Raw genomic sequence first — 11,592 nt, forward strand, 5'->3', positions numbered from 1 at the left:
AAGGTAATGAAAGAAAATTTACATTCATACTACCTTTTAACTCCCTAGCTCATCCAAATTACCATAAAGGTCTACTCAATATAGTTCGGAATTAACTCAAGCAATACAATCACGCGATAAGCATTTGATTAATTACATATACAAGCCTAATTATGCTACATACATTTAATTGGAATAAACCTGACAAAGTTTACAAATCTATGTTTTGACTTCATGCTATATTTCCTGACAATTGTTATGAGATTTAACCATGGTAATTTCTATATACGCTCATATTTAATTCAGATGGTTGTCAAACCCTCCAGGTGCATGTCGATCCACCCTCCACTTGGCAGACCTTCCATATTGTTTTCCCAAGGTAGCTCATCAGATGCTCAAGAGGGAAGACATGAGGGTTAGGGTACCTACCTACCTGGTTCATCATGGACCATCCTTGTTCTCATTCCTTGCGTCTGGAGAAATGAGCTCGACCCTTCCCCAGTTCTACTATTCTCCAGTGGAAAAATCGATATGGTCCTATTGTTTCAGGTTCATGTTGAGATTTCCTTGTCACCCAATGGTCGATACAGGGTATTTCCACTGCTCAGCACTCAGCCTACCCCTGTTCGGCCATCCCACTTGCAGAAAAATCTTGCAATCCTCATTCACTTATTAATTTTTGGTTTTTCTGTGGCATCAGAGGTGAATATCTAGCTTAATATATGTCTCCTTCTATTTGTAGGTTGCCCAATAGGTTTTCGAAGTGATGGGTAAGGTTTACAGTCCTCGAGGATGGCTTGGAAGGAACGACTCTCCACCTTCAAGTTCGAAATTGCATATGTGCCCTTGGAGCTCTCATGAGAAATGATCCATGTCATGTGGAAAAATGAATAGGCTCTTAACACGTTTCTTTAGAACAGAACCTCAGAGGTTCTAGGTTTGCACTTCAATTTTGTTAATGGAGCTAAGGACTAATTCAAGATCCTTTTGGCATTTTGCCAAGGTTTAATATTAGTTTTTAGGAGGTATTTACCCTTGGGTTTATCTCGTGTGTCTTAAATGTGACACTTACATAAGTTTGGTTAATATATGTATATCAAGCATGATTTATTATTGATTTCCGTTTGAGAGCCATTGCTCTGTATTTCATATTTGGCTCTTTTCAATTGCAGGCTTGCTGCTACACCATCAGCTAGGTTAACTAGTGAGGATTCCTCGATGTAACTTTGCTGTCAAGGGTTTCAGTCTCTCGGGCTATAAGATTCAAACTACCTTTGTTGAGTTCAATTTAGTTAAGAAATCCTTCCCAACGACTTATATGTATTCTGCTCTTTGTAATGGCTAGAATGAATGTTGTAGGTTATTTATGCTTGCTACTCATTTGATATTATTGAAGCCACTATCATTTTGTGTGTTATTAATTAATTCAGTTACAATTAGTGGCTACCCTGATAATAGGGTTTCCTTTCTTTAAGGTAAAAGTCTCACATTCCACCTTCAACCACGAGGATCTGCCTCTTCGTTGTCCTAATGGGACCGTCCAGAAGGTAAATTCGGTGAGTAGGTACGGTGTTTTCCTTACTATGGCCTAAACGCAACTCAAGTTTTCTATTCAAAATACAGAGTTTTTTGGTTTAGGTTCACGGTGCAATAGAACATCTCTCACTATTAACTATTCTAAATTGACACAATTAGCGACAATTATTCTTATATGCATGTACATGTTTTATATTCATTATTATTAGGATAGTGTTACCTCTTTGGGGTGCCATGCATGACTGTTCTCTGTATTTAGAGGGTATTACTAGTAACTTGAAGAACATTACTCGCATGGTGTATTTAGAGGGTATTACTTGTAAATTGAAGAGCATTACTCGCATGGTGCACAACCGTAACAAGAATCCATTCACCACGCTAATTTTAGGTACAATCCCTTCCTTTTAATTCAACAATTATTTAACAAGAGTAACACAATGTTTAACTCAACAATGCTTTTACCAATAGTAACAAGATTTGCATATTATTATCAACAACATTGTATATAGTTTTCCCTTAACAAGGATTGACATACTGGAAAATACACATTGTTGCTCCGCACCAACCATTAAACCTTTACTGCTAGATAACTCCAATATAAGAAAGAACTACAAGAAATCTTTTTAAAGAAACAACCAAACCTTTATTTCATTCTATTCATAAACTAGTTGAGTGTCACACTTTATTATGAACTTATTATATCATAAAAAACAGTGAGTAATGTACTTATCTGAAATTCCTTAAATGATTAAGAGTTTGGAACCAGAATCAGACGAGTCCACCCTTCCAATGGAACTCACAATTACGTCCACTTTCTGGCCTATGAAAAGCTTCACAAAACTATATATAACTTGTCAATGTTAGGCTTCCAAACCTCATGATCCATGTCTAGTTTGGAGCTTCTCACAAATCAATTTGACTGGAGAAATTTCCACTTGTCCAAACCAACTCTGGAAATACTAGTGCTTTTCATGTATCATTCTTCTTCAGGTGATTCCTCCCTTTGGTAGGCAACATCCAATTCATTGATATGGTAGCCAACATCCAATTCATCGATATGGTATCCAGCATCCAATTGATCCCTCACGAGCCTTTTTTATCTCAAGGACTTAGATGAAAGGAACTGAATAATAAGTGCCTTCAACTTTTTTCCCAAACTTTCTTTAGATTATCCTCGAATCTTCATTATATTTTGGCTCTTACCCATTTTCCAAAATTCCAGAAAAGAAATTCATTATTATCTCTTGTAACTATTCATTTTAATATTTATTTTCATAATCACAAAAATTTAAAATAAAAATACTAACGGAAATAATTTGATTTCACTTTTTACTTCCACATAGGGCATTACATATTTACATGACCAAAAATATTAATTAAGAAAAAAACAAACCAACCTATATCAATTTTGAAGTTGAATTTATAAACCATTTAAACTCATCATATTTATTTGACTATAATATTTAATGGTTTTATGTAAATAAAGTAATATATAATATTTCATTAAATAATAAAATAAAATGTATTATGTTGTGTTTTTATTTAGTACTTGCATTTTATGCAAAAAATAATTGATAATTTGGAATAATACCAACATTTTTACTCATAATTTTATATATATATATATATATATATATAGAGAGAGAGAGAGAGAGAGAGAGAGAGAGAGAGAGAGAGAGAGAGAGAGAGAGAGAGAGAGAACATAGTTTAATATAATTTCTATTAATGTAATATTAAAAATAAATATAAAAGTTTAACATATTAAGATCTTCATAATATTTTGGCACATCACAAATTTTATTTAGAAATCAATTGAATTTATATATTTAAAATTTTACTTTATTTTAAATTTAAAGAAATTTTTTTCTAATATAATAGACTAACAATAAATACAAGGTTATAAAGTGTGTACCTATTTGGTCAAGAAATTAGTGAGTATAAAAATGTTATGAAATAAAATTAAAATAAATTATTTTGATTTTGAAATGAGTTATGGTTTTTGTGGAAATGTTATTAAGAAGTCATGTTAATGGCCCATGGTATTATAACAAACTGGGATGACATTAAACATAAAGATATATATTGTGTACCTTTTTTCTTCTGGAAAAATCCGTAACTTTTCATTAAGTAGGAAAAATTACATATGTAGATGCTATTGCATATGTTGTAATTGTGTCAGTATGGTCTATGAACATAATAAACATGCTATAAATTGTTCTAGACACACCTCGCAAGGCGATCTGCTATAGTCAGCTATGGAAAATATATACTGTAGTATGCTTGTTTAGGCCTGTACATGAGCCACGCAGGGCCCTTTCAAAAATTTAGAATTTGTCAAAAACTTTGTATTGTTCCAGAATTTACAAAACCAAAAATAGCTTGGTCAATGACCAAGGTCCCTCTAATAGAGTAGATCTATATACGACCAGTGGCAATACTAGTATTCATTTGTCCCTCTCTGCTCAGTTATCACCCATTCACCTCTGGGCAATAAAGCGGCCTCCTTGGATAATTTGTCAGCAATGTCGTTATGCTCCCTGTAGATATGAGAGCAAGAGATATTGTTAAATTCTACCTTGAAAATATTTACCTCATGTAAAATGATGCTGAGTGTGTGAATGTGACAATCAGAAGTGCCATTGAACCAATTTACAATAATCTTTGAGTCCCCAAATATATTTATATTGTTGCACTCATGTCCCAAAGAGAAATGCAATAAATGGCACAAGGTAATGAGCTCAGCATAATTATTTGTTCCAGCACCCAATCCCATCTTGACTTTATAGAGGTGTTGTTCACTGATATGCAATATGAAACCTCCACCACATCCTTGTTGGTTTGCAGCCCTGTCAAAGAAAGCCCAGGGCATATTTTTGTCTATACAGGGAGGAGGATGAGGTCGACACTCTCTAGGAGGTGGGGGATCTGGCAGTTCATTGTAAGAATAAATGATCCCAGCCACAATGTGTGGCCAATGTGCTGGTTTGTTGTCGAAGATGTGATGGTTTCGTGCTTTCCAAATGTACCAATTGACAAGCAAAGGTAGGTTCTGGAGATTGGATCCCTTTTGTCTATTTGACCAATCATCCCAAGCGCTGACCAGATCAATACCCTCATATTGCCTAGTATATCAAATAAAGGTAGATAAGGTACGCCAAAGGGAAAGTATAACGCTACAATGCAGAAAGAGGTGGTATGTAGATTCAGATGCACATTTTCACAGAATGCACCAGGTGGGGCCTTGAAAAGCTCTATGAGTAAGTTGTTCCCTAGTAGGCACCTTGTCTCTCAAAATGCACTAGAAGAATAATTTGGTTAGCAGTGGTGTTGTGAGTTTCCAAATTCTTCTCCACCTGTTTGTAATCGATTCTGGTCTCTTATGAATATTTAAATAAATGTATCCTGATTTTAGAGAATATTTGCCACTCTCGGCCAGGCACCATACCAATTCATTTGGTCCCTCTTTAATTCTGATGTGAGATTCTGATAGCGCTGATATATATTCTTGCCATTCCTGGTGCCATCTAGGAGGTAGATCAATTTGACAAGCCGATTTCCATGCTTGTGCAAATATCCCTTTGTTCTGTTGATCTGCAATTTGTGAGAACACCCTGATCTCATGGGAGTTTAGATACATGATGAGGTCTTGTCAAAGTAGGTGTCTACCTCCACTTCCAATCCACGGATCCAGTCCAATCCATGCCAAGGAACCGTCATTTACCCTCCACACCAGATTGTCTCTTATATGGGGCAGAGAGTGAATCAAAGCCTTCCACACTGTTGAGATACCTGTCCTCGGCCAACTAGGCAGTCTGACCCAATCCATCAAGTGTTGTGGCCAGATGTATTTATGATATGATATATGAGTCCATAGGTTCTGACTAGTCAGCAGGGTCCAGCCCATTTTTGCTACAAGGGCTTGAGCAAATAGAGGGAGGTCTTTTAATCCCCATCCCCCCCATTTCTTTGGCAATGCAATCTTTTGCCAGCTGATCCATGCGAAAATTCTTTTGTCTTGAGCCCCAGCCCAAAGGAATATGTTGCATAGTTTTTGTAAGAGAGATAGGATATTCTTGGGTATCCATGCAAGTTGCATCCAGAAAATGGGGATGGCTTCCAGGACCGATTTGATAAGAACCAATCTTCCCACCCTGGATAAGTATCTGTGACTCCAGTTGGACAACCTTTTCTCCAATTTTGAGACAAGCCAAACCCAATCTACTGTCCTCTGACTGGTGGGTTTTAACCACAAACCCAGATATTTGATTCCTCTGTCCATTGGGTGGACACCGTAAGGAAAGACCTGATGAGAATAATGATATTCATGGACAGATGTACGAGCAAAAGTGATTGAAGATTTGGATTGGTTGACGAGCATCCCAGTGGTTGATGAGAAAAGGTGAAGGATCTTGGAAAAGGAAAGGGAATCTCAGATGCTGCCATCCTATATTGTGTACCTATTTGGTCAAGAACTAGGTAAGTATAAAAATATTATGAAATAAAATTAAAATAAATATTTTGATTTTGAAATGAATTATGGTTTTTGGGCAAATGGTATTGATAAATTATGGTAGTTGCCCATAATATTGTACAAACCTGATAAAAAATAAACACAAAATTATAGACTATATAATACTTTCCTCATCCTGACTGGGATTAGGATTCCTTTGATTCTGCCTGTCGGAAAGACTCTTCATAATATTTTCCTGCTCCAATCGTAATCTTTCATTGTCTGCTCGTAAGTTCAACATCTCTACTAGTAGTTGCTAGATTGTTTCTAGTATTGTTTCCAGTAGTGCAACATTTTTGTTTTAATTTGGCTCACTGAACTATACCCAAGCCTCTGGGTTATGTCCAGTTGTCCCTTTGTAGGGGGCATATCGTGCTCCTCCTTTCTCAATGCGTCAACCCTCTTCCTCTGTGTATCATAATTACTTTTGTTATTCAATAATATTCCTTTCAGGCCTCAGTGTAGAAACCTCAAAGCTCTGATACCACTTGTCACACCTACATGACCTAATTATAAGGTAATGAAAGAAAATTTACATTCATACTACCTTTTAACTTCCTAGCTCATCCAAATTACCATAAATGTCTATTCAATATAATTGTAGAATTAACTCAAGAAATAAAATCATGCCATAAACATTTGATTAATTACATATATACGTATGATTATGGTACAAACATTTAATTGGAATAAACCTGGGAGAGATTACAAATCTAAGTTTGGATTTCATGCTATATGTCTCACAATTGTTATGATATTTAAGCACGGTAATTCCTATATGTGGTCATCTTTAATTTAGATGGTTCTCAAACCCTCGAGGCACCCTCCAAGTGCATGATGATCCACCCTCCACTTGGAAACCTTTCCATATTGTTGCCCCAAGGAATCCCATCAGACACTCGAGAGGCAAGACATGAGGGTTAGGGTACCTGCCTACCTGGTTCATCATGGACCATCCTCATTCTCATTCCTTGCATCTTAAGAAATGAGCTCGACTCTTCCCTAGTTCTGTTATTCTCCACTGGGAAAAACGGTATGGTCCTACTGTTTCAGGTTCATGGTGAGCTTTCCTTGTTGCTCAATGGTCAGTATAGGGTATTGCCACTGCTTGGCACTCAGCCTACCCCTGTCGGGCCACCCCACTATTAGCAAAATCTGGTAATCATCATTCACTTATTAATTTTTTGTCTTTTTTTGTGGTGTTAGAGGCAAATATCTATCTTAATGTCTGTGTCCTTCTATTTGTAGGTAACCCAATGGGTTTTCTAAGAGGCGGGTAAGGTTCAGGGTCCCAAAGGAAGGCTTGGAAGTAACGACTCTCCACCTTCAAGTTGGCAATTTCATATGTTCCCTTGTGGCTCTCATGAAAAATTATCCTAGTCATGCGGAAAAAGGAAAAGCCTCTTAACGCGTTTCTTTAGAACATAACCTCAGAGGTTTTGTGTTTGCACTTCAAGCTTGTTAATGGATCTAAGGACTAATTCAAGTTCCTTTTGGCATTTCACCAATGTTTAATATCTGTGTTCAGGAGGGTTTCACCCTCGGTTTTATCTCGTGCAGCTTAAATGCGACACTTACTTAAGGTTGGTTAATATATGTATATCAAGCATGATTTATTACTCCTTTCCATTTGAGAGCCATTGCTCTATATTGCATATTTATCTCTTTTCAATTGCAGGCCTGCTGCTACACCATCAACTAGGTTAACTAGTCAAGATTCCTCGATGTAACTTTGTTGTCAAGGGTTTTAGTCTCTCGGGCTATAAGATTCAAACTACCTCTGTTGAGTTCAATTTAGTTAAGAAATTATTCCCAACAACTTATATGTGTTCTGCTCTTTGTAATGGCTAGAATGAATGTTGTAGATTATTTATGCTTGCTACTCATTTGATATTATTGAAGTTACTATCATTTTGTGTGTTATGAATTAATTCAGTTATGATTAGTGGCTACCCTGATAAGTGGGTTTTCTTTCTTTAAGGTATATGTCTCAGATTCCACCTCCTGGTTGTCCTAATGGGACCGGCCAGAAGGTAAATTTGGTTAGTAGGTTCTTTTTCTCGTTACTATGGCCTAAACGTGACTCAAGCTTGCTATTAAAAATGCAGAGTTTTTTGGTTTAGGTTCATGGTGCAATAGAACATCTCTCACTGTTAACTAGATTCTAAATCGACACAATTAGCCACAATTATTCTTATATGAATATACATGTTTTATATTCATTATTATTAGGATAGTGTTACCTCTTTGGGATGCCATGCATGAATATTCTCTCTATTTATAGGGTATTACTAGTAAATTGAAGAACATTACTCATAGGGTGTATTTAGAGGGTATTACTAGTCAATTGAAGAGCATTACTCACAGGGTGCATAACCGTAACAAGAATCCATTCACCATGCTATTCTTAGGTACAGTCCCTTCCTTTTAATTCAACAATTATTTAACAAGAGTAACACACTATTTAACTGAACAATGCTTTTACCAACAATAATAGGTTTTGCATCTTATTATCAACAACATTGTCTATAGTTTTCCCTTAACAAGGATTGACTTACTGGCAAATACACATTGTTGGTCATTATCAACCATTAAAGCTTTATTGCCAGCTAACTTCAATATAAGAAATAACTACAAGAAATATTTTTAAAGAAACAACCAAACCTTTATTTCATTCTATTCATAAATTAGTTGAGAGTGTCACACATTATTATGAGCTTATTCTATCATAAAAAATAGTGAGTAATGTACTTATCTGAAATTCCTTAGATGATTAAGAGTTTGGAACCAGAATGAGACGAGTCCGCCCTTCCAATGGAACTCACAATTACGTCCGCATTCCCCCTCTAGCAAAAGTTTCGTACAACTATATATAACTTGTCAATGTTAGGCTTCGAAACCTCACAAGCTGAGTCCAGTCTGGAGCTTCTCAAAAATCAATATGACTGGAGAAATTTCCACTCATCCAAACCAACTCTGGAATTAATCCTCCTTTTCATGTATTGTTCTTCTTCAGGTGATTCCTCCCTACGGTAGGCAATATGCAATTCATCGATATGGTAGCCAACATCCAATTCATCCCTCATGAGCCTTTTTTTTATCTCGAGGACTTAGAAGAAAGGAATTGAATAATAAGTGCCTTCCACCATTTTCCCAAACTTTCTTTAGATTATCCTCAAATCTTCATTATATTTTGACTCTTACCCATTTTCCAGAATTCCCGAAAAGAAATTCATTATTATCTTTTGTAACTGTTCATTTTTATATTTATTTTCATAATTATAAAATTTTAAAATAAAATTACTAATGGCAATAATTTGATTTCATTTTTTACTTCCGTGTGTGGGGGTGTTACATATTTACATGACCAAAAATATTAATTAAGAAAAAAACAAACCAACCTATATCAATTTTGAAGTTGAATTTATAAACCATTTAAATAATAAGATAAAGTGTAATACATTGTGTTTCTATTTAGTACTTGCATCTTATGAAAAAAAATAATTGATAATTTGGAATAATACCAATATTTTTACTCATAATTTTAAATATATATATATATATATATATATATATATATAGAGAGAGAGAGAGAGAGAGAGAGAGAGAGAGAGAGAGTTTAATATAATTTCTATTAATGTAATATTAAAAATAAATATAAAAATTTAACATAATAAGATCTTTATAATATTTTGGGTCGGGACATCGCAAATTTTATTTAGAAATCAATCGAATTTATATATTGAAAATTTTACTTTATTTTAAATTAAAATAAAATCATTTCTAATATAATAGACTAACAATAAATACAAGGGTATAGAGTGTGTACTTATTCTGTCAAGAAACTAGCAAGTATAAAAATGTTATGAAATAAAATTAAAAGAAATTATTTTGATTTTGAAATGAGTTATGGTTTTTGGGGAAATGTTATTGAGAAGTCATGGTAATGGCCCATGGTATTGTAACAAACTGGGATAACAATAAACACAATGTTATAGATTGTGTACGTATTTGGTGAAGAACTAGGTAAGTATAAAAATATCATGAAATAAAATTAAAAAGATTTTGATTTTGAAATGAATTATGGTTTTTGGGCGAATGATATTGATAAACTATGTTAGTTTCCCATAATATTGTACAAACCTGATAAACAATAAACAAAAAATTATAGACTGTATAATATTTTCCTCATCTTGAATGGGATTAGGATTCCTTTGATTCTGCCTGTCCGAAAGAGTCTTCATAATCTTTTCGTGCTCCAATCGTAATCTTTCATTATTAGCTCGTAAGTTCAACATCTCTTCTAGTAGTTGTTGGACTCTTTCTAGTATTGTTCCAGTAGTGTAACATTTTTGTTCTGATTTGGCTCACTCAACTGTACCCAAACCTTTGGGTTATGTCTAGTTCTCCCTCTATAGGGGGCATATCATGCTCCTCATCTCACAATGTGTCAACCCTCTCCATCCGTGTATCATAATTACGTTTTTTATTCAATAATATTGCTTTCAAGCCTCAGTGTAGCAACCTCAGGGCTCTGACACTACTTATCGCACCTACATGACCTAAGTATAAGGAAATGAAAGAAGATTTACATTCATACTATCTTTTAACTCCCTAGCTCATCCAAATTTGTTACATTAAACAAAGCGCAGCTGAAATAAATCTAAACATACATAGCACATACAAAAAACCACACAAAACCATAACACAAAGATTTAACATGGTTCACCCAACCAACCTAGGCTACGTCCACTAGAATAGAGGCATCGGCAAACTTATTATTTAAAGGAGATTACAACAAATCTAATAATTCACATATACGCTCAGCTCTCCCCTATTTTCTCTACTTTCTCTACACACTCTTACAGTCCTCTAGGGGATTACATTTCTATATAGTTGGAGGATAAAACTGAATCATAAATTCCCTCACAATAAATATAGGATGCATTAACTTGTCCTCAAAAAACACTGGAGCTAATATAGCAACTAATCCTATTGTTGTCACATACATGAGATTTTTCCCAAATTTAATAAAACAGAAAATCTCAATAGTCTCCTCCTTGACAACAATTAGCCGGATGCCTTGTTCATTTATTAGTTTTATCTTTTCAGCAAGCCAAGAGAAGCCAGACACCAACGTAGCTTCTCTAACAAAACTTCTTTCATGAACATGTCTGCACAGTTTTCCTTCGTATGCACCTTTTCAAGAGAAACACCCCTTTCAGTGATAACCTGTCTTACAAAATGGTACTTGATTGGTATATGCTTTGATTTACTATGATAGGTTGGATTCTTAGCCAAGTGAATTGCACTTTGACTATCACAAAATAACTTGATGTTGTCGTGTAACCTCCCAAACTCACCAATCAAACCTTTCAACCAAACCGCTTCTTTGCAAGCATGTTAAGCAGCTATGTATTCTGCTTCAGTAGTGGATAAAGCAACAATATTATGTAGCTTTTACATCCAGCTAATACCTCCACCTGCAAGAGTAAAGACATACCCTGAAGTTGACCTTCTCCTATACAAATCACCTGCAAAATCAAAATCAACATATCCACAAAGAA

The sequence above is a fragment of the Pinus tabuliformis genome, chromosome 4_1 (genome assembly GCF_031772625.1).
Source record: "Pinus tabuliformis cultivar Carrire ecotype Pingquan chromosome 4_1, CPIR1, whole genome shotgun sequence".
In the NCBI taxonomy this organism is placed as follows: domain Eukaryota; kingdom Viridiplantae; phylum Streptophyta; class Pinopsida; order Pinales; family Pinaceae; genus Pinus; species Pinus tabuliformis.